At 41.8% G+C, this 24215-nt stretch overlaps 1 protein-coding gene across 6 annotated transcripts in view; it reads left to right on the top strand.

Annotated features, from left to right (window-relative positions):
* RREB1 (ras responsive element binding protein 1) overlaps window positions 1-24215 on the top strand; it is a 134228-nt gene that overhangs the window by 20040 nt on the left and 89973 nt on the right. For 2 of the 6 annotated variants that reach the window (XM_036256254.1, XM_036256253.1), the window contains exon 1: window positions 23121-23252. The exons of 1 other annotated variant lie outside the window; for it this stretch is intronic. The gene's annotated coding sequence lies outside the window, so the exon portion shown is untranslated. 3 more of the 6 variants (XM_036256251.1, XM_036256249.1, XM_036256255.1) reach the window with 3 other exon arrangements.

The raw sequence follows: 24215 nt of genomic DNA on the forward strand, positions 1-24215 counted from the left end.
GCCTAAAGCCACTGGAGTGATGCATCCACACAGGCAAGCTTTACTTCTTTACAGCCATAGACTTGTTTACAAGCTGAATCACATACGCTGGCTCAGTGTTTGACTTCTTAGCTACCAGCTCCTGGTGAGCCACCTTCAGAGGTGATGTGTGGTAGGAAGGGTGCTCAGGGCAACCAGAGACCTACCTGTTTCCAGTTTGGGCCCTGACATTGAAGGGTTGGACTCATATCCCTTTGGTCTGGTATGTCTCTTTGGGGGCTTGTTTACTTAAATAACCATCATGTTTATAATGTTGACATACTGGTTTCTGTGTTAATAACACTAGCTTACTGAAGGTAGGCCCAAAAGCTCTCCTAGCTCATGTGTGTTCTGCCATGTGGTATGTGGGGACCTGGCCTGAAGCACTGTGAACTGTCTAGGTGTTGCAGCCCTGGTGGGACTCGAGCCCAGCCTGTCCTCTTTGCCCCCCAAATCATTTTTCAGGTCTTTAGTGTTTGGGATTCCTGGTGGTGACAAATAAGCTGGTATTGTCTGCTGCAGCCTAAAAGGAGAGAAGGGGTGCCCTCTCCTGCCCTAAGTGAGGGCAACAGGAGGTCTGGATGTCTGCGTTTTACTGATAATCCACCAAATCATTTTTACCTTCCATAGCCAACATGCCTTCTTCTAGAAAGCTGCAAAGTATAAATCCCTTTCCACTCCTTTCCTTTGCTCCTTCAACCCTCTGGGAAAGCTGGAAGTGCCTAAAGGACAGGTGACCTGAGCCATGGCCGACATGACCCACACGTCCTGGATGCCACCTCGGTGACTCAGATTTGGTTGATTTGTCATTTCACAACCACCTGCATCTGATCCTGCTCTGGACACACTGGGCATCTATGCTAAGAGCAAAGTGCTCTTCCCTGGCTCCTAACCCCGAGTGTGCCCACCCCCCCCCCAGCTCTTGCTGTTTGGATTTCTGCCTATGGGGGGTGCCATCCTTGCCTCTTCCTCATTCATGTTAATAGTCATTTTATTTATTTATTTGTTTGTTTATTTATTTATTTAATCCTTACCCGAGGATATGTTTTGTTTTGTTTTACTGATTTGAGAGTGAGAGAGAGAGAAAGAGAAAGAGAAAGAAACATCAATCAGTTGTCTCCTATATGTGCCCTGACCAGGGATTGAACCTGCAACCTAGGAATGTGCCCTGACCGGGAATGAACCCCAAACCCTTTGGTGTACAGGACAGTGCTCCAATCAACTGAGCCACCTGGCCAGGGCTTAATAGTCATTTTTAAGAAGCACGTATGGACCATCATATGCCTGTTGTGCTAAATGCTTTTAGTGCATTAGCTCAGTAGTCTTCACCTCAGCCCTGCCGAGATGGTGGCATTCATTGTTCACATTTTGCAGGTAGGGAAAATGGATTTGATGGTCCTGATCATACCAGGTGCCCTTAATATATAGGAGGCACTGTACCCCCAGCTTTTTGTACTTTGTCTCATTTAATTGTTACATCAATCTTAGGAGGTTGTTGTTATCTCCATTTTACAGACAGGGAAGCTGAGGCTTTAAGAGTTTCAACAATTTGACCAAGGTCACTCCAGCCATACGTGACAGAGCCAGAATTTGAGCCCAGTACACATGCTGCAGTACATGTGCTCTTAATCTTTGCTTTTCTGTATTTGTTTATTAAATACAATTTTCTAATTTGGCACCATCATTGTGTTTGTTGGGTTTCAGGCCTCTCGTCTGCATATGCCTTCATTTTGGGCAGGGTTGCTGTACAAATTAGCAAGCTGGAAATTTGCTAGCCACTGAAACTTTTAAAAACATGTTTTATCAATCTAATATTCCAATACAAGTAGTGAAATCTGCTTAAATCAACCCTGGCCAAGTGTTTGATTGGCAAGATTTGATTAAATTGTATTTGCATCTTCTCTGTATGCAGTCAGAAGCGGCCTCAGGGATCACGGTCCAGTTATTCTCCTTACACCCTTTTAACTGAGGAACATGAGGCCAGGAGATATGTTCCTAAGTATAAAAATTGGTTTTCACATATAACTCACATTTGCAATAAAAAATTTTATTTATTTTTTTATCCTCACCCGAGGACTTTTTTCCATTTTTTGTTCAGATAGAGTGGGAGGGAGAGAGAGGAAGAGAGAGACAGAGAGAGAGAAACATCGACGTGAAAGGGACACATCGAGTGTCTGCCACCCGCATGACCAACCAGGGCCGGGGACAAACTGCAACCGAGGTACGCGCACCCTTAGCGGGAACTGAACCCGGGTCTCTCTGTACCGCAGGCCGACACTCTAACAGCTAAGCCAAACTGGCCAGGGCACAATAAAAAAATTTTAAATGAACAAAAAGAAAGAAAAACCTAATAAGGCACAAAAGAAAAAGTAAAATTATTTACTCTCATGAGTCATAGATTATTTTATTATATAATATCTCCTTCAAGATGGTCTTCTGTGAATATATACCCATATTACAGAAATGAGATTTATTACATTTTTAGACAATAAAAAGCTAATGTTTGTACATGCCCTTAAATTATACCATATCTGTTAAAATTTTGTGATAAGTATTATGTATTCAAATATTCTTAGACAAGAAAACCACATTATTTTGATGTGGCATAATTTGTTGGGGGTTGGGGTCATAGACTGTTACTTTAATTATTTTGCATTCTGTGTAAGGTGAGGAAAGGTATTTTCCTAGGTTACTGAAGCCAGTCTAAGATTAACATTTTTAATGTCAATATATGAATACATAGTCAATCATAAATTGATTTATTCTAAAGAGGAAAAGACTGCACTGACGAAATGTATTTGGTTTTTGATTATGATATTCTATCATCTTATTACTGCAAACAAATTGGAGTCACCTATGAAAAACACATTGAGCAGTTCAAAAGGTCCTTCTAAAGGGTCAGATTCTCTGGAGTGGAAGCGGTTTTCCATCTTGTAGGATGTTGTGCATGTTATGGATGATGTGATATGTTAATTGCCTGTGGTATTGGGGTATTTTTGCTTTAATCACTGTCATGTTATTTGGACATTTAAGAGCAGTTATTCCCATTATTTTCCAATATAAGGACCTCTCTTAATGTAAAAGATTTTCCAGAGCAAACATAATTTTAGTTATATTTTTATAATTTGTTGGGCAGCTCTTTCAGAAGGTTCTTTAAAATGACACTCTTAGTGGAATTTATCTATATTAATTACTTCGTATACTTGCCAAATAATAGTACATATATGTGCATGATTTACTTGATTTGAAGATGTCTGGTGTGACTAAGTGGACCTCCTGAAATAGCTCCCTGGAGGCCCTGTCCTAGAGGAAGGTTGATTCTGCATATGAATAACTCTAAGGTCTAATGTTAGGAAAATAGCAATCAGATCAGTTCTGAAGGTCATGTGACATTCTCCACTCCAGGATTCATGTTGTATGTCAAGTTAGGAAGATGCATTTTGTTCCCACCTGCTGGCTACTGAAGTTTCCAGAACTGCCCACCTCACCCTTCCTCATCATTTCAAAGAAAGGAATGTTTCTGGAGAAGTGAATTGAGTCAGAAACATTTCATCATACCTCATGATATATCTTCCTTGGCACTTTTAATTAATTTCATGTGCTCTATTAGGGCTTGATTTGTTAGCTAGGAGATGAGATTCCAAACCCTTAATTACTTCGTATACTTGCCAAATAATAGTACATATATGTGCATGATTTACTTGATTTGAAGATGTCTGGTGTGACTAAGTGGACCTCCTGAAATAGCTCCCTGGAGGCCCTGTCCTAGAGGAAGGTTGATTCTGCATATGAATAACTCTAAGGTCTAATGTTAGGAAAATAGCAATCAGATCAGTTCTGAAGGTCATGTGACATTCTCCACTCCAGGATTCATGTTGTATGTCAAGTTAGGAAGATGCATTTTGTTCCCACCTGCTGGCTACTGAAGTTTCCAGAACTGCCCACCTCACCCTTCCTCATCATTTCAAAGAAAGGAATGTTTCTGGAGAAGTGAATTGAGTCAGAAACATTTCATCATACCTCATGATATATCTTCCTTGGCACTTTTAATTAATTTCATGTGCTCTATTAGGGCTTGATTTGTTAGCTAGGAGATGAGATTCCAAACCCGAGCCCAACCTTGATTATGGTCGATGAAAAGGTATTATACCTTACACCTCAGTTTTTCCATCGGTAATCCAGGCAGAATCTCTTTCCTTTATCACATTCTTAGGAGGTAATTTAGGAGGTCACAATGATGCCCCAGGCATCATTTTCTTTCTTTTTAATCAGTAGAGACAAACTAAAATCTTTGTGAGTTAGAAGCTATTGTCCTTTCATACAAAGAAGTACCCTCACATAGAAGATTCTGAGCATCCCGAAGGCCTCTTTAAGGTAGGGCAGCAGCCAAAAGACCTGCTAGAGGAGTGATTTACCTCAAAAAACATATCTTCATTCTACCTTTTTCTTCTTTTTAAAATGTGGATGTTCATGGCTTAGTAATTATGCCTCTAATAATGCTATCTTGGGCTCTGACAAAAAGGTTTTTTGCATTGCTTAAACCCCAAGATGCTGGTAGGAGGAGAAGCTGCTTCATTGCTGAAGGCAACTCCTTCCCTATGTTCCACCTTTTCCTCGGATTCAGGGCTGGGAGCAGATAACTCTGTTTATGTGGTGAATGTTGAATGTGATCTTTATTTCAAGCTTCTGGAGCCTTTTTAAGTTAATCTAGGGAATCTTCAGCAGTTTCTTAGCAAAACGTGTACACTAAGCAGGGCGTACTTATCAGCGGAGCCTGGGAACGAGTAGGGTTTAGGAAGCTACTACCCCGACAAAACTGCCCACCTCACCCTTCCTCATCATTTCATCATGCTGTTTGGATTTTCTGCAAATAAGAAAACTGGATTCTTACAAAGCAGGCAGAAAGAATAATGTACTTCATTAAGGAGACCTGGTGAGAGAGGCAGAATGTGACTAGAGTCAGCTGACTTTAGTTATAGGGTGGTGGCCATCTGTGCAAGTGGGACCAGCACCTCCCCTAACTGGTACACTCAGCCACTGTGAGGTTCCTGTGCCCACATTGAAGGCAATGGTTACTGGGACACTGACCTCATAAAGGTGTCTAAGGAAAAAACCCTCCAAACGTAATTTCAGGAATTCCAAGCAGTTTTACAGTTCTGATTCTAAAAGGTTTGGTTTGAAAAGGACTCCATCAGCACCTTCTCTTGCCTTGGTTTTATAGATATAATCTTTTAAAAAAATAGAGATGAATTATAAATTGTATTTAAAGTATTTTAGTTTATTTTGAAGAATTGTTTAGTCAACTGGGGTTTTCCCCCCTTCAGTAGTTTGCTTCAGGTCCCAGGGACTAGGCAATAATAGCAAATAACTAAGCTTTTTGTAAGAGATATTTGAGGGGAGGGGGTTATGTAAACTTAGGAATACCTAAGTAGAGTTTTCTCTCACTTTTTGAAAAGGAGAAAATAAAACTTTTAGGTGCAATAGTGCATAAAGTATAATGTATACCAATCTCTAAAGACATTTAAATTTAAATCAACAAAGGATAAATATCTTTATTCAAAATGGTTTGAGTTCTGAACCCTGACACTTCCAAGAGTGCTTTATTATCAGGTGGCTTGTAAAAGCATGTCGTTAATCAAACCTGTTGTGTTTCCTGCAGAATTTCATTTAAAAGGTATGCATGCGCACCTCACATCAGTTCATATACCCCTTATGGGAGGGGGCAGTGAAACAGAAACTGGATAGAAATACTGAGAGGGAAAAAGATAAAGCCACCGTGGCACCTGGGCCTCCTTCTTTCACTTCCTTTCCCAACTCTGCCCCTTTGAGGTGTTCTTTGAGAAGATGGAGGAAGCTGCTTGCTGTTGGGGTCATCACCCTGGATCTTGCACTGGTCTGGATCTGGGGAAGGGAGTGGCTCAGCTCTGGGAGTTCCTTCCCCAAAGTCCAGCACTGACTCTTCACTTTCAGATCTGTGTCTGGGTGTCCTAGGACTGCCTGGGAGAAGGAGGCAGGAGCAGGGAGGGACTGAGAAAGTGCCTTCCTCAGGCCATGCCTCCCCATGGCCCCCTGGGCCACCAGGGAAGGAGCTGTCTTCTGGAGTGGGTGCAGGGAGTTGGAATCCAGAGCAGAGGGTGGAGGGGGCTGACCAAAGTTAACTGCCATTGTTTCAGTACTGCCCAAGCTATGGTTCAGAATTATGTGGCTGTTGGCATTTTGTTTGCAAGTTCAGTGAATGAATTTGATACCTTTATGATTTGCTATGAGTATAATATGCATGTACATATTTTGAGGTACAGAATAGACAATAAAAATTAAGAAGCTACATGTTAAAACAGTTGTTTTACTCATTAATTAAAACTAGTCTTATCTGGCCAACCTGTGGGAGTCATTTGCCCAAACTGTTCCAGGTAGGAATTTGTGTTTGGTCTACTAAAAAAATTATTTGGAAAGGTGCACTATCAGATAGAGGAGTGGAAGGCTCCAGTTCTGCTTTCATTGGGCGCCCACTCTGCCCTCTGTCTCTGATGCTGAAGGAAAGGATGGGAGGGAGATGCGAGTCACTTCGAGCCTGACTCCTCCTCTTCCTCTCTCTGCTCTGGAGCCACAGCTTCAGTTCTTATGAGTTTGAGGCCTGGTGCTATCCCAGCATTTGTGCTTTAGAGTATTTCTCAGTAGTTTCCAGGATTATCAGTCATCACTTGCAGAGTTCCTTTTCATTTTCAAGGGCACCCAATATGACCGTTTAGCTCCCTTTCAGTAGTCCTCCTGACTCACTTATGCCCAGTCAGGAAGATTAATAATGTTAACTGATTTACTGTCCATGCAAAAAAAAAAAAAAAAAAAAAAAAAGAAGTCATTGGTTAATTAGACTTTTACACTGCAATCAGATGGCATTAGACACCCTTTGTGTACCTTAACTCAAGGATGTTAAAGACCTAAATCTTTGAGAAAAAAGAAGAGAAAGAAAAAGGACAGGCACTTTTCCAGTTTAAGCTGCATGTTGGTACATGTTAATTAGGCATTTGTCCCTTAGTCTAGAGGTGATAGAAAATGCCAGTTACTGTGGTATTTAACTGACTTCAAACTCCTGTCCAAATAATTCAGTTGGGCCCAGCCTTCTCTCTTAATTGGTGAAAAGGAAAACTTCAGCACACACCCAGAATAAGGAGGAAACTGTTACATTTAACGTGGAAAAATTTCATTCTGAAGGATCTGAAGAACACTTGCATGGTTTTTTTTATTAACTATTCAGTTGAGCTTTTAAAAAACAGTTAACAAGAATCTCTCCTAAAACTCAAACTGCCCAAAATGATTAGCTTTTGTAAGTTTTCCATAAATGGAAGCTTAGTAATTGTTGTTATCCAAGGTCAGAAAGTGGCTATTGTTATTCAGGACCCTTATAAATTTATGTATCTGGTGCCTTTTTAAAAATTTAAATTGAATTTAATTTTCTAGCTTACAGTCAGATTTATCACTACCAAAAATTCACAAGGGGGTTAAGGTGCTGAGCAGTATACATCTTTTAAAATGGTGACATATCAAAAGAAAAATGCCATGATGGTTTTGTAGGAGTAATTAAATGAAACATGCTTTTATGAAAAAAATATTTTAGCAACTTTTTCCTAGTTGCTGGAGAATGTAATTTTCAGTGACAAAAAGTGTAGTTTGTTGTATTTATAAGGCACATAAAGCAATTTTAAAAATAATGAAAAAAAAAATTTCCCCCTGACTTAGGGGTAGCCTCATTTGACTTTAAACCTTACTTGCTTTGTCTATGGTTTCTAGCCAAAGATTCACACGTTTGAGAGCATTTCATTTTCAGTACTGAACTACTTTTTCATGCACTGAATGAATGCAATATGTTAACACTCCTGTAGGGCCCAGAATTGCTCGCTGCCCCTTGGCCTGCCTGGCTGGTACTGGCTGAAAAGGTACCATTGTTTGTTCTGCAAACACTGGGTGATGTTTGTTTCCAAGGTGACTGGTTCTATTGCTGCCCTTTAAGCAAGGGGGGGGGGGATGGGGGAGAGAAAGTTGGCTTTAAACACCTGAGAGCATCCTGTTCTGGATACAGTCTGTGTGTGTATGTGTGTAAGTTGAAATATTATTTTAACTGAAATAATGGGAGAAAAGGGGACAGCGTGGAAATGGGATAAAAATAAATTATCACTAAGTTAAAAATATCAGTAAGTTCTAATATTTAACTCATGCTTACAGTGAATGTAATATTAAGAGTGTTGGAATTAAAGATCTGATTAGACTGAAATGAACTGTCTTCACATTTGAAAAACTAAAGGCTTAAGGGGAGAAAAGCATTTTAGATGGTAACCATTGAAATGTTAAATTTTTAAAGAATATGATTTAAGCCAGTTATATAGATCAGGTAGCCTTTTAAAAAAAGTGAAACAGAACATGAGATGTAAAGTGATTGGTTTCAGTTTTAATTCTTTTACGAAGAAAAGTTAGAAAAACGTTAAACAATTAAGTATATTTGTATTCAAAATTTCCCAAAAGAACAAAATAGATTAAAAGCATCGTTAATAATGTATATCAACTTATTCATCAGTGAGAAATTTTAAGTTCCAACTAGAAAGAAAAAATGAGTCCTCCCTTCTTGTTCCCCCACCCCCCTTTTTTATTTTTTTATTGTACATGGATGCTGTTAACAGAACTTTGCCTTTTCACTGCTATCAGGTTTAGTACAGTTCATGCGCAGGTTTCAGTAAACATTAACTACTTTTATCAGGGCTTGCAGTGTGCTGAATGGTTAGCAAAGAGAGTGTACTGCAAGAGACAGATGAAAATGAGAGTCCAAGGTCACATGGATGTTGAATTTTTAAAAATTACTTAGAAGTTAGGGAAAAGACATTGTTTCACACTGAGTATCTTCTTTCTAGTTTTGTGGGCCTGTCAAGGCTACTTTGCCTAACCTTTCTGTGTACTGGGGTTAACACAAATTTCTTCACATGCTCCCTCTGAATGACAAGGCAAGTGATTTTAAAACTTGTTTTCTTTCGTTTAAAAAAATAATCTCAGATTTATTCTGGGCTGCCTTCTAGGATGAAAGGTTCTCAAGGTCTCAGCAAAGAAGTATTGTAACAAAGTGATTCTTGAAGATCTCTTTCAATTTGATAAGGATTTTCTTTCTTTTTTTTTTTTCTTCTCAAAGATTATTTGGGATTGCCCTCTGATAAGTAATTTCATTTCCAGAGTTAGCACAGTAAGTCATAAAACAAGCGCTAGAGTGAAATATTGCCAAATATAGAATAAACATGCTTGTTTCAGAAGTCATGTAATATTCTAAAACTCTCGGCTCTCTGTGTCCTTTTCCATTACAGGAATGTGATTTATGTTCTTTAATTAAAAGGGCATGCAAGTTTTTAAAAATGACTGACAGTAAATATTATCCTCTTTCCCCTTCAGTGCAGTGTGTATAGAAGTATCCAAACCAAATAAAGTTTGCCACTGGGCATCGGTTTTTGTTTGTTGTTTTTTGTTTTGCTCCCTAGCTGCTTGGTCGTTCGTGCATCTGCGTGGCGACTATCGCAGACCACTCTGAAGGGTAGAGCTGGGAAGAGAAAACACAAGCTGCTGCGTAGGGTCGTGTCTTCCCTGGGGGCACTGAACCGAGGCTGTCAAGCTGGACTTGGGTCCTGGGCTCCCCGTCAGTAAGGCGGGTGGCTGGCGGGCCTCGGGGAGGCACCCGGGGAGGACGCAGGCCTGCGCTGCGGGCCCTGCCCACGGGCCGAGGAGCCTTTGTACACGGGGGACGCTGCCTAAGCAGATGTGTTCGCACAGCTGAAAGCGCGTCAGCCGTGGTCCCGGGGGACCCGCGCGAGCAGTTCCGACGAGTGCGGCGAGTGGGAGGCGGGCCGACGACAGCCTGGCCGGCGGGGGTTGGCAAGGGCGCTGGTCCAGCCCGCGCCCTCTCGGCCGTTCGCCCCACCCGGGGCCCGCGATGTGCGGCTCCCTGAGCGGGCAGCGGGGCCGTCAGTCAGGGCGGCGGGCGCCGATTGGTCAGCAGGCCGGTGGGGGCGGGGCTCGGGCAGTTCTTCCCGGTGGGTAGCGCCAGCGTCTCTTCCAAGGAGAACTTTTGACGCTCTCAGCCCGCGTCGGCCCGAGCAGCAATTTAAGGAACTACCAGAGATCTTCAAAGAGCCCGTTCAGTAATTGAGCTTGTTTTTAAAAAACAGAATTCTTCTTATGGAGAGATTAGAAACTGCGTGCGCTCTGAGTGAAGTCCTCCCTCTCTCTCTCTCTTTTTTGTTGCTAAATTGAGACTAGCCTGTGGCCACTTAATTTTTCAGAAGTCTTGCATAGGCGTGAGCTAGCCCACTCGCATTTTGTATTTATTTCCCAGACGAAGTCTGCGTTAAGACATTTGGTTTACCTGGTTGTTAATTTAAAATGAAAACAGCAGGTGGCTAAAAATTACCCGCAGAGCCCTTTATTAGAAGGAGGGGGGTGCGGACATTACCAGCGCCAAACTGGAGCTGGAAGGAAAAGGAACGTGTAGAGAAGGGAGAGGAGAGCTGCTTGCGTGTAATGAGACGGGAGAATGTCCGCAGCGGGGTGCGTCGAGCTTGGAAGCAGGGCAGCTTGTGGTCCTTTCTTTCCTTGTACGCAGAGTATTGGGCAACCGTTTTCTCCTTTCTAATATGACCCGCCTTCTGAGAACGGAGGCTGAAGGGCAAAGTAGAGCCAAGCAAGCGACAGTGGCTTCAATTTTTAAATCTCAACCACTTCCTAGCCTTGCTGGAGTCAGACCTTGTGCACCTCTCCTGAAAGTGGGGCACCGCATTCTCCCTCCAGAATCAGTATTTTAATAGTGATCTCATTCAGCTGGGATGCAGCTTCTTGATGTTCTGTACTTGAGGTACATTACCGGCGAGGACAACAGGTCGTTTGGTAACCGGCAGCCTTACTTCTGATGGCTGAAGGCCGCCTGCCACAGGGGCACCCTACTGAGTGTGCCCTGCCTTCCCCAGGCAGGCCCTGCTCTGTGAGCTGGCGCAGTGGACAGTGCACATGGTTCCTGCCTGCTTCTCTAGCCCATCGTGTGGCTGGGGCAGAACTCCAGGTGGCTGGCTAACTGAACCAGGGACACTGCCATCTGCACCAGGGAGACTTCGTCCTACTCCATGAGCAACATAGGTATAACAGTTTCAATGACTTACTTTGCACAGCCTCTTCACTTCGTGACTTTTCCCATTTTTTATATACTTGTTTTGGTGATCGCTTTTTACTGGGCTGCAGCATCCAAATCAGTGGTTCTTAAGCTGGGGAGAAACTTTCCCCTAACACACCTGGCAAGGCCCACGCTAGGAGATTCAGATTCCGGGCTGGGGCTTGTCCATTCAGAAATGCTTTCCTGGTGATTTTAAACAGGTTATTTTTATATTTGTATCTAATGAGACAAATGAATACATTTGAGCCACTGGAATTTTTTTTTTAATAGATTTAGGAAATGACATAGAAACCTTGAAATTCTCCATCTGATGCTTATTGCAACCCTGTGTTTCCTATTAAGCGAGGTATTGTGGTACCTGTGCTAGAATAGGCTGTCTGCATTGGTGGGTATAAATGCCACTCATTAATTTTTTAAGAAGTTGGCACTCTGACAGAATTATCAGGGATGCTGAGTAGCTGGTACCAGATGTTTCTTTTGTTAAGGCCATGGAGAGGTAACGGGTAATGTCACAGGTAATAAGGCTACTGGCGTTTAATTCTGAAGCTGTGGATTTCGGTTTTCTTTAAAAAGGGTCAGTGGAGGATGTACTCTACTCAGCCTTTCCCCCTTACAAGGTTCTTGTAGTATTATCTTTTGTAGAGGGGTTTACTCAATTATCATTAGGCCCAGCTCTTGTTAGAAGAAGGTGGTATGTGGTACTTGGGCCTCTTTATCTAGATCCTCTTGCTCACCATTTTGCCACAGCTGAAGGGACAGCCTGTGCCTCTAACTGAATTCATTCCTTTTTCACTCCTTTACTGTGGAACAACAGCAAAGTCGGCTGCTCATCATTTCGTGTGCAGACTTTACAGCCTCCAACAGCCCTGGCTTTTGCAGTTTATGAATGCACCATTTGTTGTTTCAAGCACAACTGTTGGATACAACTGGCCTTGCAGCCCACTCTGCCTGCAACCAGAGTGCATCACTGCCGCCTTTTCTTTCCCTTTTCTTTTCTTTTCTTTCCCTCTGCATAGGCCAGATTTTTGCTTTAAATACCACCATTTTTTCCACACTACAATTTCTTTGACCCAGCTTACATTTTTGGAATGTAAGTTTCAGAAATAAGGTTTTATTTGCTAAAGTTGTTAGTATAGGGGTTCTGAATAAATGCAATATTTTACTTTATTAAAGTTTTAAGGAAGGAGATTATTTTTGTGGTATGGTTTTGCATATATGCTTTTAAAAATAATCTCAAAGAACCATATGACTTTGAAATTGTATTTTAAATTGCATTAAAGTTAGAAAGTGTTGTTTTTTTTCTAGGTCATCATATTTCCTTCTTTTTAAACTTTAAACAAAATCTGTTTGTCTTCAAGTATTGTCTTCAGTTTAGAATTTAAGGGAAGCTATTAAAACCAAACTCTCAAGGTGGTTTTCTAGAGTATTTGGGTATCATTATTACAAAACGTTTATCTTTTTTTTCCTCCTCTTGAAACTGGGTCCCATCCAAAAATGATACCATTAATGTTGAATTTTTACTTTATTTTGTTTCTCTTATATATATATTCTTGGGCCCTGTGATTATATATGTTACATATACATACCTTGACATTATTCCTTCTAGTTGTATTTTAGTTAAAAGAGTGTATTAACATACTTTTCTGCTGTGTTTTATATATTCAACAACTGGGCCAAATTGTTGGCTCTAACGGGTTTTAGGCCTTCTTTGTTCTGGCTTGGGAGACAAATTTCTGTTAAACAGCAGTAAACATTCTACAGCAACCAGCTATACAAGCCTCAGCATCCTGGAGCTTCTAAAAAGGAAACATTTGCTGAAAATGAAGAAGCTTTTTGTAGTTGAATTTTAAAGTAGATATTTAGGTTTCAAGGAATATTAGTTGTCTTTCAAAGAGATTATGAAGGCCTGGGGTTGTGTTTGCATTTTGTTAAAATTGAGACATATTAACATGTTTAAGGGAAAAAGTGTAAACTTTTGCGAAGTTCATGCTTTCCTTTTCATCTCACTATTTAGAGGGGGAGAATCTGCCTTTCTGTAAGTATTAGGTCTCCTACTGCCTGAAGAGGCCTTAAGGTCCATGTAAAGACTAAGCATTTACAAACAAGTACAGGGGAAAGTGAGCCCAGGTTTTACTCATTCCAAGAGCAGTTTCTCAACCCTGAGTCTGCTCTTAACTTTTAGAGTACATTTTTCATATATGGTCCTGCATTTCCATGCTTGGTTTGATCTGTACCTTTAAACTCTAATTGGATGTTTCTCTCTTTACCTTGTTTCTCGACTGCTCTTTTCATGTGATTAATATGTGTGTTGCTTAAAATGGCAACTGAAACATCACCAGGTATTTTCACCAGGTAGAAACTGCTTTTCCTGTGTCAAAACAACCAATGTGGCTTAGTTGATGCTTCTGTTGCTAAGCAGGTAGATTTCTGGTCTGCAGGCTGTTAACCCTGTAAATGCCGAACGTCAGGCAAAAACACAAGAAGAAAGACCATTGACTTTATTCTTCCTTCTTACATGGTACTTTGTTCAAGTGCATGAAAACTGGGCCTGGCCAGCCTAACTTAGACTTACCTGTGTTTGAAGACCTAACCTCACTTGATGTATTTTCAGGGGGAGGAGGAGAGTTAGGGGATGGAAAGGCCTGGGAAGTTGGTGTTGTCCAGCAAGATGACAGCCCTAGGAGCTAGTAGTGAAGGTCTCCCATTATATGATAAAAATCATAGGTTTGAGTCTAGTCAGTAATGCGTTTAGCCTTTTTCTTTGGGAAATTTCTATACAAGTCGGCCTCAAATTGCAGTATGGCTGTGGGAAAAGAAGAGGAAAGAAAGGAGTTGCTGTTTGCATTTATTTGCCAGAAAGGAGTTAACAGAACATACCGCAGAACAGGTTGGGCAAGACTGTTAAAGCCAGTGATGAAGCCTGCCCCCCCACCCCCATGTCTCCTTCTCTCTCTCCCTGTGTCTCCCTCTCTTTCTCTCCTTCCCCCTTTCTTCTCTAGGACTTGAAAGCATCTTCAGATTATCCCCTAACTGCCCCCCCACCCCCCCACCTCAGTGTCTGGCTCTCCCTCTCCAGAGCAGAACATTTGATGTGATGAAAATGCTTTGTGCTGATGAGGAGCTTGTGAGAGAGGCCTCAGCCTTGCCAGCTGTTTCTCCAGAAATCGATGGCGTGCTTGTCCATGCCCTTCATCATGTAACATAGGCCCCATTCAGCAGACATTCTTCAGTGTGCAGTTATGCTTCTGTGGGACTGTGGGGTGGATGCCCTGTGGGGGGAGTGGGAGGTGGGAAGGGCAGGAGGCGAGGTCGGGATGGATTGTGGAGGGCAGTGAGGGGGAGTCCCTGCCAGTAGGTCACGAGACATTGCATTTTGAAGCATCTGAAGTTAACTTGGACTTAGGGGATATCTTGTGGCCATAAATGCGGAGAAACCGAGCTCTTTAAAAGCCAGTTCTGCTCAGATATAAATTCTGCGTGGTGTTTGTGTCGAATCCCTCCGTAAACAGACCATATATAGGCATGCTTCTGCTCACTATAACACGCACTGCAGGGGAACCTCTCCTAATGCACAGACCTTCAGGGACTTAGCAGCAGGCCCAAGCTATTTCTGTTGTGGCTTCCTTTTCTTTTTTTGGAGGGAGGGGGAAGGGGGCTTTTTTTCTTGCCATCTTCACACTGTCTGAAACATGTTTCTGATCCTAGTGTGTCTGGCACTCTGAAAACTAAAGAAACTGTTGTCACGTGAGGAGAAACAATTCTCTTTGTACATCTGTTTTAGAATAAAAACCTTGTTTTACTTGGTATTTTTAACACCACACACGTTTTGTGTTTTATGGTCCTCAGTCTTGAACTGTTTGTTTTTGGAGCATCTTTTAACACTGAGGGTGAGCGCTCCCCTGTAATGTGCATTGTTGGCACCAGTGGAGAAGCTGCTTAGTGCTGTCCTCCCCCTACCCCCACTGTTTCCTCTCAGATCTGCCTGAGCTGTCCTCCTGTGTTTACAACACTGCGGCCTCGGACTGCCAGGGCAAAGCATGCAGCTCTGCACAGGACTGACTGCAGTCCTTTTCCACTTGGCAGAGCTGGGTCGTGGAGCGGAGAGGACACAGTAATGAGAAAGAAATGCAGTTGTTTTTTTCCTTGGAATACCTAAGGATAGGCACTAAGCTTGTTGGAGTGAGCCTTGTGGTTCAGATGAGAGACTTCTTCCTCTTCCTCTTTTCTTTTCCTTCCTTCCCCCCTCCCTCCAAAGTATTGCCTTTCTTCTCAGGCCACATGTATATTATAATAACCTTTGACAAAAAGGTGGTCTGCAATACTGGGATTCTGGATATTATGTAAAGAGACAAGATGGGCATTTTCTTTGCCTTGTTTTCTTTCTTTGGCCTCATCAGAGTGAATTATATCTGAATGTGTGACAGTTAATTGTACCATCCTTCCCGTTTCTTAAGCTGTTAAGCCCCTTCTGTCTGCCTCCATCAGGTCTCTTTGTTTGAGAAGTTCCTAGTGCAGTAGAAGAACAAAGTGACAGTTTTCTTACTTGCTAAAGTCTCTAAAGCACATTTATTATGTTCTTTATCGTCTCTCTTTTTTAAGAACCTTATTTCTTCAACTTATATAATTGAATTGTTCTAAGTAGTACAAGTGACTGATGAGTTAAACATCCTCAAAAACATCAGTGATGCCAGAAAACATTTTTTAATTTTTTAAGGCTGTGTGTATTTATTCCAAAGTATTAACAGGGCCTAGTGGAAATGTAAGAGTATGACACTGGGTACTGCCAGAGTACAATTAGTAGTATGGAAATAGCAACTAATTGGTATTTGATGGACTCAAAATTAATATATCACTTATGTTGGAGGTCACTTATTTGGCATTCTTGGGTCCAGAACATTAAGCATTTGAGTGAGGGAGAACCAGCAGGAGGTGTGGGTTTATGCAGAATAAATCGTTTAAAGCCATGTAGCGTAGGGAGTCCTGCATTAACCCTCCTCCCCTTGATTCATGGTGATCCTTTAGGCCCACACTCTAGCACTGTCTGTTCTTACTTTAGATATGTCCATGGCCGAGACCACCTGGTTTCTCCCATTTCCAGTCAACAATAAGAGGCCAAAATTGATGGTTGGAGGTGGAGAAAAGCTGTCAGAAGGAGAGACACTTGCAGCGACAAGAAAGGGTGTCAGGGATGAGACAGAAGAATGCTAACAGTATGGCTGGTGACCATTGGGGGAAACTGAGCAAAATGAACAGAGGAGCCCTCTCTATTATTTCTTAAACTGCCTGTGTGTCCACATGTTCTCAATAAAAATTTCAGTTAAAAAATAAAATAAAATAAAGCATGGCCGATTGAGGCCTATGGTATAGGGGCAGAACTGGAGCGGAGGGTTATTACGCTAGTTTCCGAAGGCACCTTGTGTAATAGTTGTTCGTTGCAGTGATCCTGAGTCACTGCCCAAGAAGGTTAGATTAATCATACATTGATTCACCATGCTCTGCCTACGGATAGGGGGAAGTTTGAAAGATACTTGAGAATGATTTACACCCAGGAGTTTTATATGGAAAATTAACTTCTGATACTCCCCCCCCCCACAGAGCCCCTCAGTAATGTGCAGCTGCTCTATGAGTTAACGTGAAGGCTTAGGATAAACCTTCCAGTGGAGTCAGATAGACACTGTACAATGTGTTTTATCCAGATTTTCAGGAAAAAGAAGTGATTCATTAGCAAATTCAAATGATGTCCCAATTACTACTAGGTTGTTGATCTGTATTTCTAATGTGAATTGTTTGATATTTTAACTAAAATAATACACAAAATGCCATGAATTTTATTTTATTTTTTAAATATATTTTTATTAGAAAGAAGAGAGAGAGAGCGAGAGAGAAATATCGATATGAGAGAGAAACATTGATCGGCTGCCTCCTCCATGCCCCCCACTGGGGATTGAGCCCACAACCTGGGCACATGTCCTTACTGGGAATCGAATGGGCACCTCGCAGTCCATGGGATGATGCTCAATCCACTGAGCCACATCAGCTGGGCAAAATGTCATGAATTTTAAAAGGCAGGTGATAGACAAAACCCTCTATCTGGTGGGAACCAGAGAAGTCTTGTATGTCCTGGGAGATGCAGTCTCTGTAGAAAAGGAATTCCAAGCTTAAAGGAAGCCTCAGAAAACTAAAGTATCTAAAGCAGTTAACTTTAAACCATCGAATGACAAATGAAAGGAAGGAACGGTATTGTTTCCCTCATTCCTACTACAGGCTTATTCTAAGAATCATAGAATTTAGAGTTGGAAGGGACTCTAGCCGTCTTCTTAGTTTGTTTTTATGAGTTTGCTTTCATTTTACTCAATATTTTTTCATAATTCATATCCATGCCCAGAATTGAACATGTCACCTGGAATCGTGTCCACGTGGCTTTTTTGGCCAGGAAGAATAGTATGACTATGTCCTCTTGGCAGAGTTTATTATATTTTTTAGTTATTTGTTTAATTTTTTCTTAGTAGCTCCATTTTACAGATGGAGCTGACTGCAGCATTTCATGGAAGGACACCAAAATCTCGACATTTTAAAGTATTTATGGACATTTTCATGTGGTTGAAAACTCCCCACGGAGCTTATACCTACCAGTGGTTTTCAAGTATTTTTATTCTGTCTGCTTCAGTATGGAACATTGCTGGCCCTAAGTTTTAATAATCATATTCACAGATGCATTTTAATTACTCACATATTAGCGTTGAATAGTATTAAAGTCTTTTGTGCCCTTAGATTTGCTGTAATTCATAAGTTAACATGAATAAGATTGGTATACATTTTCTGCTCCTGAATCAAATATTTTCTTTTAACTAAGAGAAATTATTCCTATTGAAAATGTAAATTAGTTTTAAAATTTGGTCTCTTGATTGTCCATGGAAACTATACCTCCTGATTGCCATGTTAAAGGGGGAAAGTATTCTCTGATGGTTAGACGTTTGTGCCTCTGTCAGGAAAGGGAAGTGTCTGTGAATTGCACAAAAGAAATAGGCATTAGTTATCTGGGTGTTAGACGCTCACAGCAGATGGAAAAGTAGTGAAAATCATTACTTCCTAGGAAGTGAGGAGCAGGTCTTTGCCATGTCTGGGATGGGAACAGGGCAGAGAGCTTGCAAGGAGAGGTGGGGCAGAGGTGAAAGAGCTTGTGCCTCATTCTGCATGTAACCTGTGAAGTGACCTGCAGCAGCTTCTTGTGCTGGCTCAGTTTGAGATGTGCTTCCAGCATCCACAGGGTAGGCGAGCCTCAAGGACAACTGTGGAGCTGGAGGTGCAGGGGAGGAGGACACCCAGGCAAGGATTTGAACAGCTGCCGGCTTCCTAGAGATCAGCCTCCATGAATCTCAGGCACAGAGGACTCATCTGTGTGACTGGAGGCTGAGCATGAAGAAGGAAGGGAGCATGTTTCCAGTGAAGACTCTGATACTCTGAGCACTTTAAAGGTGCAACAGAAATTTGTTGGGCAATTCTTAGTGTCTCAGCCCATAATGTTCATTGTTTGTTTAAAAGCTTTCCCCTTCACATAATCCCAATCATTATTTAAAGTAAATGTTAGTCTGCTTTAAAGCTGACTAAAATGGCTTTTACTGGACATCGTGTTATTTACTGGGGGGAGGTAGCGGGGTGGCAAAGAGAAAAACTTGATCAATTGATTTAAGGCTGTTGGAGGATAGATATGTTACATGATTGCTGGTCTTATCCAGGATTTCAAGATATTACGGAAAAGTGGACAATGCTTGCTTTTATCTAAGGGATTTCAGTAGTCATATGATCTGCATACCAGCCCCCTGGAGCGGTCTCTGTGGAGAGGAGGAACATCAGAGTGTGTGGGATGTGCTGGTCTGGGATTCACTTAGTCAAGAATTGGTTTTTCTCATGGCCTTAGGTCTGCATGAAAGTTGCACATCATAGGGATATGGCATTTGTATGGCCTAAGATTTATTTGGGTGTAAGTTGCAGGAGGCCACATAGTAAGAGCAGTGGGAACAGCTCTGCTGATGAGCACCCTGCTGGGCTCAGGGGGGAATAGAAAACCATCTTGTTAAGCTCCCAAAGTAATTCCCAACATGTGGACAATGTGTAGATGTCTGCAGCCACAAACTTTGGGCAGTAAGTAAATGAAAAGGGACTTTTGGCTATATAAAGTGTAATGTTTATAAACTCCCAGAAATTTGCTTATAGCTTGATTCAGTCTGAACATAACTATGGAAGAATTAAACTGAATCGCATGAGGTCGCTTATTATGGCTTTCATTTTCTAAATGTGGATGTTCCCATTATGTTTCTTGCAGATGCACGCACACTGACTCTGATTTGAGGGCACATCACGAGTGTTATAAAATTAACTTGCTAGATAATAGGGAGTTTTCAGGGTCTTTACAGGAGAGTACTAGCAAGATGTGATGTTGAATTTTTTTTTTAAGCTCTGTGATTATTAATACATCCACCTATCATCTAATTGCACATTAGTCCTGTTATCTCTGATATTCTAATCCTGTTTTAAGGTATGCATGGAGGTTACTGGTCTCCTTCATGCCCTAAAGTCAATGTGTCCTACGATTTAAAAAAAATAGAGATGTTTAACTTTTCATTTTTTTAAAAATGACATTTTCAAATCTGAAAGGAACAAAGAAAAAAGATCCACTTGCCAAAGAAACCCAACAGTTGCTGAACTTTAGAGAAATTCAGCTTTTAGCACTGGGATCTTTTTCTTATTTTCAACTCTGATTTTACAGCTGAACTGTAATATGTGACCAAATGCATCACATGAGTGTTTACCTTTTCTTCTTTTTGGCCACATGGAAGTACCTAAAGAGATGGAATGTGACACACCCAGAGAATGAGACACTCGAGGGGCCACAGAACGTGAGAACTCTCAACACTGAGCTTGGCCAGGGCTCAGTGGGGAGCAGAGCCATGCACTCGTTCGAAGATGAGTGTGAACGTGTGTGCATGCTCGCTTACACAGAGGCCGTGTTCCCATGCCCTCCGTGGAAGGAATCAGGGAGAATGCCTCACCTGCCGCATTAGTTGCAGACCCACTCTACTGAAGTCCTCATCGAGGGCCCTGCAGAAGTGCTGCTTTGCTCTGTAGACCAGGAACCTAAGTTCTCTCTCCTCAGTTCTTTTAACTTTGTATTTCATAAATTTTCTAGTTTAAGTTGTTGAGTTGTTCTAGATTATACTTTGTTTTGGCTGTGTATATGTGTGGAGGGGTTAATTTTTGTGAGAGGAAAATCTTTATTATGTTTAATTACACATGGCCTGGATGGTAATTGCAAACTTTTCCTAGGTTAACTAGAAATGATTATTATATTTTTTAACGAGAAGTTTTGTGGTTAAATGGTGATATTTTTACCTTAAAGAGACCACCTCCCATTTGGGCAAAATACGTTATCAGTTTGCACCTGCTTTAATAACTAAACTGGAGCCCTCCTCTGGCCTGCCCTTGGAGCCATGGGTTCCAGCAGTGCACGTGCGTGACATATGCTTTGTTTCACGGGCTCTTGGTCTGAATCCTTCAGTGTATTTACTTTTCACACTTTCAACACTTCTTAGCATATTTAGCTTTCTAAATTATTGGCAACTGTTACATAATCATGTTGCAGTGAAGAATTTTTATATTTGGTTGGAAACAGACCCCAAATAGGAGATTAAAAAAAAAAACAAAACCTCATCTGTTTTGATGAAGTGAATGAGAGTAGAGTAGAAATCCTAGCTAACTAATTTTAACCTCACATATATGTTTGATAGGTGGGACCTAATAAGACTGATGTGGAGGTCCTTTTTATAATGATGGTAGGAATTGTTTTAGTTGGATGAAGCGCTGTGCTGAGATTCAAACCAACTTAAAAATCTCATTGACTCAACCCATAAAATGCTATTGCTTGTTCATGTGAAATTCACTACAGATTCAGCAGCTCTGTAGTGGAGCTCCCTTCTAGGCAGTGGCCCAGAGATCCAGGCTGCTGTCATGTGGTTTCTAGGTCACTACAGTAAGGAAAGGCTAGCAGGTCACACACCAGCTTTTAACAGCTTCAGACTAGGAGTGCTGCACATCTTTGTTCACAGCTGAGTGGCCAGAACTCGTCTTTGGTCTGCCACATGCAGGCTGTAGGGGTGCTAGGCAATGTGGAGGAGCCCATGGATGTTCTCTGAGCAGTTAACCTCTTTCAGGCTTATTTGCCACTCTCCTTCTTATTTTATCTCTTTAAGGCTCACTTTGCACATAATAAACTAGGTAAGGCTTAGGCCTGAAAGAGAACATAAGGAGTTAACTATTCCATAGAGCAGCAGTTCTCAAAGTTTGGCCATCAGCATCCCATGGGAGCTTGTGGCACAGATTCATAAGCCCCAACCCAGACCTTCTGAATCAGAAACTCGAGAGGTGGGGCCCAGAAATTGTTATAAAAAGCTCTCTAGGTGCAGGCTCAAGTCAGAGAACCATTACCCTAGATCAGCGATTTTCATATTTTTTCTCATGGCACACGTAAACTATTTACTACAGTTCTTCAGCATACCAAAAATTATATTTTTTGTAGATCTGACAAAAATAGATATAATTTTGATTCATTCACACTAGACAGTCATTGTTGGTTGGCTGTTGTCATTTTTTTATTTGACAATCTAAGGGAAAAGAGGTCAGTGCCCCTGACTAAACAGTTGGGTATTGCATATTTAAAAAATTCTTGTGGCACACCAGTTGAAAATTGCTGCCCTAGATGAATGAAATGTCTTTAGCATCTGTTGAATTGATAATTAGTGGATCAGCTCTGCAGTGCTGAAAAGCCCTTGCTCGTGTATTTGTGTAGTAAACGTACATTTAGGTGTGAGCACATACATGATAATAGCAAGCACTTTGGGGGTTTGTACTATGTCCCAGACTGTGTTTAAGTATTTAACAGGTTTAACTCATGTTTCTCACAGCAACCGATATTGTAGGTATTATCATTGTCTCCATTTTATAGATGAGGAAGCTGAGGCAGAAAGAGTTTCCATAACCATCTAAGCATTGTGTCACAAGGCCAAGTTACTTACCATAGCTGGCAAGTGGGAGAGGCAGGATTTGAACCTGGGCAACTGGCTCCCAATCCACTTAACTGCCACGCGAGTCCACTTGCTGAGTTTAGGGTGGAAACCTACCAGGCCCTGCAGTAGTTTTTCACTTTTTCTTGAATGGAGACCATATCAGAATTAGCAGGAAGTGTGGTGTGTTGGTGGCAGTTCATATTACAAGTTCAGTCCCCTCACCACCAGCTTTATTCGTTGGAGGTCTGCGTGGGTAGCAGTGTTAGCCAATCTTGAAGTTGCATGGTTAGGCAGCAGTTGCCTGGTCACTTAAAACTGAGCAGTAAATAGAATGGGGTTGTTAGGGGTAGAACGGGGTTGCTAGTGGGAACTGTTTTCTCAGAGTGAGGTAGTTCCGTTACATCAGAAAAACATTTTCTTCATTTAACCTGTGTGTGAGCTTCAGGCTTATGAGAGAGGCCTATTCTCATAAGCTTCTCTTTTGATTCTTCTCAGGTCTTTCATTTTTCATCAGCATCTGCCTTCTCTGAGATGCTCATCTGAGGCCTGATTTCATGAGGTGGTCTGAAGAAAATTTTTGTTACATTTTTATGAGCAGGACTTGAGTTTTAATAGAGAAAATGTGTTTTTACTGCTAAGAAAATTAATAAAAGAGCTTTTCCTCTTCCACTCGGAAATTCATGTCGAGTTAGACAGACGTGATCTAATCTTTTGAATTTTGAACTGATTTAGTTGAAAAGGATCTTCTTCCAAATGACATTGAGAAGTACTTTTCAAGCAGTTGTTTTTTTCTTGCATCTTTTACAAAATTCTAATGATGAACTGCATTTTCTCTCTTACAGGTGAGTCTATTATATATTATTGTTTAGATGTACCCTGCTGGCCCACGCACTCCTTGTCTCCTTTGTCTCTGGTGCTCAGCAGACTAGAACTGAGACAGCTCCTTGGCAGCTCTGCTCAGGACGGGCCAGCTCTGACTCTAGGTAAAGGATAAAGATAGCATCACCCCTTTCGGTTTTCACGTTGGCTGGGAACAGCTGCTATGCTTTGTACAGCTCTGAACATAACATTTCATTCCAGAATTGCTGAAATTTTTAGTTTTTTGCAAGCCAGGGCTTAACCACGGGGTTTTCAGACTTGGAGTCTAGAATTTTCTTTTGAGCAACAGTTGCTTGTCTAGGAGTTTAGTAATTTACGAGCACAGAGGTGGTGGAGGGGAAAGGGTGAAGATTATTTGCCTATGTTGTTTTAAAGATCCAGTTTCTTTCTTTCCTTTCCCTTCATCACTTCCTTTCCCATCATCCTCTTACAATGGTTTAATTTACTTAGGTACTTTAACAGAGGTGTAGATAATTGAAGTAAATCTTGAGTCAGATCTAAACAGAAGAAAGAAATGACCTAAAAAAGAGCAACTGAACTCACACTAATTGAGTCACTGAGCTCAGAGCACAGATTTGCCCAGACCAGCTTGCCCTGGGAGAAGGGCTGGGAGCCCGGTGCACGGGGAAGGCTGTGCACTCTTAGGAACCACTCCCTTGGGTCTAGTGGTGTCCCGGTGGCATTCTGCATCGAGGTGCATCTGGGTTAAGAGTTGCGAAGTTCATGCCCTGGCCAGTTTGGCTCAGTGGTTGAGCATCGGCCTGCGGACCAGTGTCCCGGGTTCGGTTCCCGCTAGGGGCACGTACCACACACACAAAAAAAAGTTGCAAAGTTCAACCTTAAAAAAAAGTGAAAGCGCCCTGGCCGGTTTGGCTCAGCGGTTAGAGCGTCGGCCTGCGGTCCGGAGAGACCCGGGTTCGGTTCCCGCTAAGGGCACGTACTTCGGTTGCAGTTTGTCCCCGGCCCTGGTTGGTCGTGCGGGGGGCAGCCACTCGATGTGTCCCTTCACGTCGATGTTTCTCTCTCTCTCTCTGTTCCTCTCTCTCCCTCCCACTCTAACTGTACAA

This window comes from Molossus molossus, unplaced genomic scaffold (genome assembly GCF_014108415.1).
Source record: "Molossus molossus isolate mMolMol1 unplaced genomic scaffold, mMolMol1.p scaffold_m16_p_12, whole genome shotgun sequence".
Taxonomy (NCBI): domain Eukaryota; kingdom Metazoa; phylum Chordata; class Mammalia; order Chiroptera; family Molossidae; genus Molossus; species Molossus molossus.